This window comes from Anas acuta, chromosome 2, assembly GCF_963932015.1.
Source record: "Anas acuta chromosome 2, bAnaAcu1.1, whole genome shotgun sequence".
Taxonomy (NCBI): Eukaryota; Metazoa; Chordata; class Aves; order Anseriformes; family Anatidae; genus Anas; species Anas acuta.
In genome coordinates this window covers 146,542,774-146,550,331 of record NC_088980.1, presented here as the reverse complement: position 1 = coordinate 146,550,331, position 7,558 = coordinate 146,542,774, and positions in this window count along the sequence as shown.

Here is a 7,558-nt window from a genome sequence, read left to right as displayed (position 1 = left end):
TCCACTCCTGTCTTGCCCAGGCTGCTCTGAAGTCCAGAGGCAGCAGGACCTCTGTGTGATCTGGAGGTGGATCCTGCTGCAAGCTCCTGCTGTGGGTTGGGATGTGCAGGAACTGGGTTCACATCCTGGTTCCCATCTGTGCTTCCAAACCATCTCATAAGAAGCACTTTTATGTAGCTCGTTGTCATTTATTTCCGAGCAGGCTGAGCGTTTCCCAGTCCCAATGACTGCAAAGATGTGATCCACCTGCTTTTATTCTCTAATTTATAGCCAATAATTGAGCCAAAGCCAGTAATACAGGCTCGATAAGGAGTGTGCTGCTGGCTCTTTACACCACACAAAGCAACGATGAGCCAAGTTACACCAGGTGTGCTTCTGCTTTTTGTTGCTGGTGTTAGATAAGCTTGCTGCATCGGTATTTAAAATGAAGTAACATGCAAGGCTGCTCTCTTCCAAAGGGGAGGAAATTCTCTGTCTATTTTTGCAGCACAGGGAAAGGGTTGCACAGGGGAAAGGAGACGGGGTTTTTAATAGATCGCTTGGCAGTAGTGAATGTTTAATTTTAGCAGCGAGTGGAAGCTGATTTAGAAACCTTGTTGTCTGGTGGCAAGGGACTCACAGGAAGCCCTTGTGCCATCTCAGAGGGGAGGGCAGAGAGCAGGGAGTGACCCAAAAGCAATCAGTGGGTGAGATTCATATTGCATGATCCATTCATCCTTCAGCTTTGCTGTTAGGGGTCAATTCACAAAGCCAGAAATAATCAGCCTGGCTTGTTAAATACTAAGGCTTTTCGAAGACCAGACTCAATCAGCACACCAGTGTTTCTCAACCCACATATTGGTCCCCCAGTATGAACAGGAATAAATTCAGAATCAAAACTCTCTCTTTGCGCAAAGCTGCTGCAATGCAAGAGATGGCAGCATCAGGGCTTTTTGTGCAGCAAGATCACTTTCCTGCACTGAATAAATTAGCATAGTTGAATGCTAACCAAGTGGAACAACTTTTTCTATTCTCCATAACCCAAAAAAAGGTTTTGTCCCTGGCAGAAGCGATTGAATATCTGGGGTCTGAAGTGTGCCCAGCAAATTCAGTCTGCACCCAGCGATTAGAGGTGCAGGTGGTTTATAGGTGCCACCCACCCCTTTGTCTCAATAGGAAGAGACCCTTGGATAACCAAACACTTGCTGGGAAATTATTTGCCTTGTGTGGTAAAATTTAAGCCCCCAAATCAGAGGTAATTCTGGGGAAAGTGATGTACTTGGAAATAAAGAAGTTTGGGGATATGCCTGAGGACCTGGGCTCTGCAGTCACTGGAATTTTAGGGGCTGTAATGGGATTTGGACCACAAACAGAGTTATTCCCAAACTTCATGGGACATATCTCTTTTAGCTGTCTGCACAATCTTTGCTCTTACAAGCCCCAAAGGCCATGATCAAAACCTGTGGAGTAGGGGTTCAGTCTTTCCACCTTTTCTCTCTCCATCACAGACATTGCAGAAATGAAAATACAGTGCTGACAAAGCGTCCCACTTTTCAGGGTGGGATTTTTTCAGGCATGTCCAAAGCTCAAGCAAGAGGAGGGACCAGCAAATTCCTATTTCTTGAGTTGGCCTCACCCTGCAAAGGTCGCTCCAGGTGGGCAGTGAGCACCACCTGTGAGAGGTGCTGCAGCTCTGCTCCACAACAACCTCTGAGGCTCCAAAACAGCCTTCGAGGCTGCTGTGGCACAGATCTTGTGCAGGAGCTGTGTGCAGCCGGCTGCAGTGAAGGGGTCAGCTCTGGAGAGCCATCAGATAAAGATCAGATAACCTGACGGAGAGCCATCAGGTGCTGCTCTCCTGGGGGGACCTATGGACACACCACGAGCCAGGAGCATAGTGATGGTGTCAACAAGCTTCAAGCTTTTGAAAAAGTGTTTTGGGAGGTTTTTATTGCAATGGCTAATTAAAAGTTTATCATGTGCACCAAACACAGCCAGCATTTCTTTGTTGTACAGTAATATTGACAGGCAAATGCTTTGTCAGTGTATTAGAGCTGCGTGCTTGCTTCTGGAGTAGATTAACTATTGCTTATCTGTCAGGAAAAAGAAACATCACTAACAAATAGGTAAACAGCCAAACAAAATCCCTGTCTCTCACAATGTGCCAACAGTCTTTAGAGTACCACTTACATCTGGCACTTCAGCTGAAATCTGAAATTACTTTTTCCTGAAATCTGGCACCTAAGTGCAGAGCTGCAGCAGCTTTGACCAGCGTGCTGTGGGCACAGCAAACATCCCTGGGCTTCCTTGGGACAGAGAGCACATCTGTCCCCTATCCAGCAGGGAACAGCAGCTGGAACTGCTGCTGTGTGGGTGCTTTGGCCAAGGAGGAAGGTTGGAGAGGCAGGGCCTCCTGTGAAGGCAGATGGACCAGTCAAAGCCATTTCGGCTGTGGGTAGTGAAAGTGGGTTGAAGAAATCCTGCCTGAAGTGTGATAACCTAGGGGGGTGAGCGCCCAGGTTCAGGGAGTGAGGGCACACAGAGAGCCTGCGGGATGGGGACTTAATCCAAATGGCAGCAAGTGGTGAGGCCGTGCCTCAAGTGCTGTGCTCAGCTCTGGGCCCCTCAGTCCCAGAAGGACATCGAGGCCCTGGAGCGTGCCCAGAGCAGGGCTACGAAGCTGGGGAAGGGCCTGGGGCACAAGTCCTGTGAGGAGCGGCTGAGGGAGCTGGGGGTGGTTGGTGTGGGGAAGAGGAGGCTCAGGGGAGACCTCATTGTACTCTACAACTGCCTGAAAGGAAGCTGTGGGGAGCTGGGGGTCGGTCTCTGCTCACAGGTAACCAGTGATAGGACCAGAAGGAATGGCCTCAAGTTGTGCCAGGGGAGGTTCAGGTTGGCAATGAGGAGACATTTCTGCTCAGAAAGAGCAGTCAGGCACTGGGACGGGTTGCCCAGGGAGGTGGTGGAGTCCCCGTCCCCAACCCTAGGGGTGTTCAAGAAGAGGCTGGACATGGTGCTTGGGGACATGGTTTAGTGGGTGACACTGGTGGTAGGGGATGGTTGGACCAGATGGTCTTGGAGGGCTTTCCCAAACTCAGTGATTCTGTGACTCTAAATGGCAAAGAACTGGGGCAAAAAGAAAACCACTGGTGGAATATGGTGGCAGTGTAACTATATTGTTCAACCATCCCACACAGTAATGTAGATATCTGAAGTGTTCTTGGTCTTTATTTTTAAGATTTTCTTTATTACAGTGGCTCCCAATGCCCAGTGACTCTCAGTTTTGCCTATACATGGATGTGAAATTTTCGTACGTGCCTTTCTCAAAAGCCTTTTGGGGAAGGTGTCATATCACTGTGGATAGCCCTGCAAACCTGCCATGCTTGCAGTGCCCAGTAGTCAAGAGAAAACGCAGGCTGGGGGCAAACATGGAAACAGGTGGTAGCAGCATTATCCTGCACCAACAGGCCAAGCACAGCCCTGTCAAGGAGCTGCAATATGGACAAGGTCTGTGCTGCAGTGAGCAGGTGACTCCAAAGGACCAGGTGCTGGAATTAGCTGGTTAATTGGCTGTCAGGGCCGTCACAGAGAGCTCAGCCAGGGCTGGCTGAACAGCAGGAGGAAGGGGAATAGTCTGAGACCTTTCCACATTGCTCTTAATGAAGGTGGCCGCTGTTGCTGCTGCAGAGTCTCGGGGCCACAGCAGAGAGGCATGCGGGAAGTACACGCACGGTCCCACTAATTACTGTAGCTCTGACAGGCCTCCATACCTGCTTGCACAAGTCCTTGAAAAAGACACAGCCTGGAAGACTACTATAGACCGTGTTTTCTCCAGCAAAAAGATGTGAAAAGTTGCTGTTTGCTTGCTTTTAAGGTGGGGACTTAATTAGAAAGTGGGAGGGAGAGGTGGTTGTCATATACCAAATGTCTGGGAGTCTGGAACCAGATCTTGGGTTGAGCTTTTCCCCAGTCAAAAATAACTGATAGAAAATGTATAAATTAGTCTGGAAGGAGACAGCACCCCGCTCTTTGGAGCTGAAGGCAAAATAGGCTGCTCAGCCAGGGTCATAAATATCCCTTTTGGAGCTCGGAGCTAGCACACGGCACAATGAGCAGCTTCTCCTGCCAATTGAGAGTTGTTTCTGTGACTAACGTGTGGAGGAAACAAATTTTTATACCATCTCATCAAGGGATTTGTTTCTTCCAAATGTAAAAGTCATTTTAATGTAGTCATTAGTCACTACAGAGACTAATGTGCCTGGTGCGGTGCACTGGTGGAAACACTCGGAGTATTCTGCAGAATGCAGAGTAGGACAAACCCTCTGCAACCTCCCTCTGATCCTGTTGGCTTCATGATCCCAAATGATCCCACCCTTCCAACACCCTCTTGCTGGCACTCCACAGAAACAGCAGCAACTGCAATATGGCAAAGATATTTCTGGGCTTTATGGAAAAAAATTGTGGCTACAAACTATGGGATTGAGATTGGATTTAAAATAGTCCTTGCAGGAGGGATCCAGCTGTCTCTTATCTATAGGGAAGGAAGAGGTGATAGTTGAACATGAAAGGCCCGTAGGGTACCTTTTGGTGTGGGATGAGATTTGAAGGTCTGGATAACATTGTCCCATTTTCCATATGTCCTTAACATCCTGGGAGGTGGTGATCATCTTTAGTGAAAGATGAGTGGAAGTGGAAGACGTTTTGAACATGCTGCAAGGTGCCTGAGCCAATGTAATACAGGGAGTGTAAAATGGTGTGAGACCTCCAGGGAGCTGGTGCAATGCTAGGGCAATGCCCACGTGTTGAGCCTGCAGATAAACTGCCCTCTGGAGCTACGGCCACATGAGCACCAAGCACAGTGCCTTTAAACCTCTTTTGACTAGGAAAGAAGTTTCTTTACAGGAGAAAAATCTCTTCAATTTGTTCAGAATTTCAACTTCCAGGGCAGTTCAGGCAAGAAAAAATAAATCCAAAAAGTAAAGAAAAAACACCTGCCCCCAAATTCAGGAGGTCTTGAGTTCTCAGCCTATTTCATATTGGACTTAAAAACCGTGAAACATCAGCCCTGCCAAGAGGAACGAGAGCTTTTGAATTTGTCTCAGAAGAATGACAACTGTGGGATAAAGATGTATACGGTCTGTTTGGGAGCTTAGTTTTTAACCTCTGCATTACTTTGTAGGATAAATTGTTCTGCCAAACCACAAATTCAATATTCATTACATTAATGAAGCCTAGCTGTGAATGGCCACTCTCAGAATGGTAATCCTACCAAAGTTAATCAAGTAAGCTATTCATATTTTTGCCAGTTGCACTGTGATCTGGTCTTTCTAAAATGATTGCAAGAGGAAAATAAAAAGACCAGGCTTTCAGAAAAGACTCTGCCTTACAGACTGAAATATGTAGGAAAATTGGAGGAGGCATTTTCAGAAGTTCTCTTTTTACTTTTCTCATAATTTCGTCGATAGTTAGGTGTCTCTAACATGGGAATTTTACAGATTTAATCAGTTCTTGATGCTTTCCATGGCTGGCATGAAAACCTGACTCTGCCCTCTCAAAAGGCAGAGAGGGAGGCAGGGCCAGGAACTGGTGGCAGATCCATTTGTGCTGCTTTTATGCACAGAGAATTCAAACTCCAGTGACTGGCCTGAGACATGGCTATATCATAGCCTTCTGAACTGTCTGTTTTGCCACATTTCTGGCATTTTGGAGGTGCTACTCTCAGCCAGGGCTTTGCAACCACAGCTGCTGAGAGGTGCACTGGAGAGAGCTGTGGTTCGACACAAGCAACTGCAGCACCAGCAGCAAATTAGATGCTAGGTGCTAATTATTAGGATGGGGCAGCCAGCAAATGTATGCATTTCTGTAGCTGCAGAGACTCTTTCGAGATGCCTGGTGTTGGGGTGGGGGAAGAGATGAGCACACACCTTGCTCAGGACCTGGAGATGCCTGTCCAGCAGCTGGGTTGTCAGAAGAGTCCCCCCACACTCCATTTATTTGGGGAGGGAGGCATATGATCTGCCCCATTCACAAGAAGAAGCAAATCATATCTTGGCCAAGGTCACACAGAGATGGCACGGGGATATACATGCTGCCAAGGGGCCAGCAGGACAAAGAAAGGATAAAAGATCTCCAGAGCAGAGCACCTGAGAGAGCGCTAAGCTGCAGGGGTGACTTTAGCCAGTGTGGACAACGCATGTCCCAGCCTGCACATCCTTGCTAGCTGCTTTTCTTTGCTCTTACGGTTAAAAATCAGGCAAGATTGTGGCAAGCTGTGCAGTACTGCTGGTAACTCCCTGCTTTTAGTGGCCAAGCTCAAAACTTCTGCTTCTTATGTGCTTCAGGCGCTTGCTTACCTGTAGCATCACCATGCCACCGTCTGTTCCCAAACTGAGGCAATAGGAGTGACAGAGGTGTAGAGGAATTGGTATTTCCCTCGAGGCCTCTCAGTTCAGCAGGCAGTTGAGGTTTCTTTTTCAGTATTGCTCCCTCTTATGTGAGGCCCTGATGGCAAAGATCTGATAGCGATTTTCTATCACTTTCCTCCTGCTCTGCTAAAGTGAGTGGTTCCACGTCTCTGCTCTGCGATGACAGCAATGCGTCTTCCTTCTGCCTCAGGTAATAATGATGTTTCATAAAGATTTCATTTTAGTGTATGCCTGTGATGAATACACCTCAAGCTGAGCTGCTTTTTTACTTTTTTATTTTTTTTTCCCACAGAGAACCATTCATCTTGTAGTACTTTGCATTATAGCCTGATTAGGTTCCGCTTTGTTTTTCGTCCTTAAAATTAGACTTTCTATTTCCTTTCCTCGGGTGCTTCCAGCTGTATTGCCAGCACAAATGATCCATCCAGAGGTCTGTCTTCCCCTCTTGTTCTGTTTCTGTCGCTGTGCTGTTGGACACCCGATGGTACCGTTTATAAACCTGTACAGTTTCTTTTGATGTAAAGATTTGATTGCTTTTAGACTGGAGCCTAGAGCCAAAAGACTTGAACCAGCAGCCAGCTTGCTCCCCAAATACTTAATCGTGGGACTCTGCTTCTCAAATGCCAGCAGGAAGTGAGTTTGTGTCTAAAAATCAGACTCAAGTACCTGAAATTGGGCACTTGGGCGCTCAAAAATAATTACACCCAAACTCGAACCTGTCTTCAGCAGTACAGGCACAGCTCTCTCCAGCCTTCAGGTTTGCCTGCCAGAAAGGCAACATCTGCTCCTACCTGAGAAAATGTCTGGAGGCAAAAAGCAGGGTTTATTGCTGCAAGCCAGATGTCTCCAAGCAAGATGTGCATGTTTAGACCAGCAGCACGAGGCTATTATTTCCAAATAATTTTAGGATTCTGTCTAAGAGCACGATCTTACGTTCACAGACCTTGTATTTGCCAACGGTAGCACTCAGCTATTTAATGAGCTATTTCTGGTCAGAAACCAGTTGATAAAGCTCCAAGCCGTACCAGCTGGCCTCAAAATTAAGCCAGCATAACTGCACACCGGCGTTGAAGTAACTGCTTGGGACAAGGATCTCTTCTTTCCAGGAGGACAGGAGCCCTTGACAATAACAGCATCCTCGGTACAAACCTCAC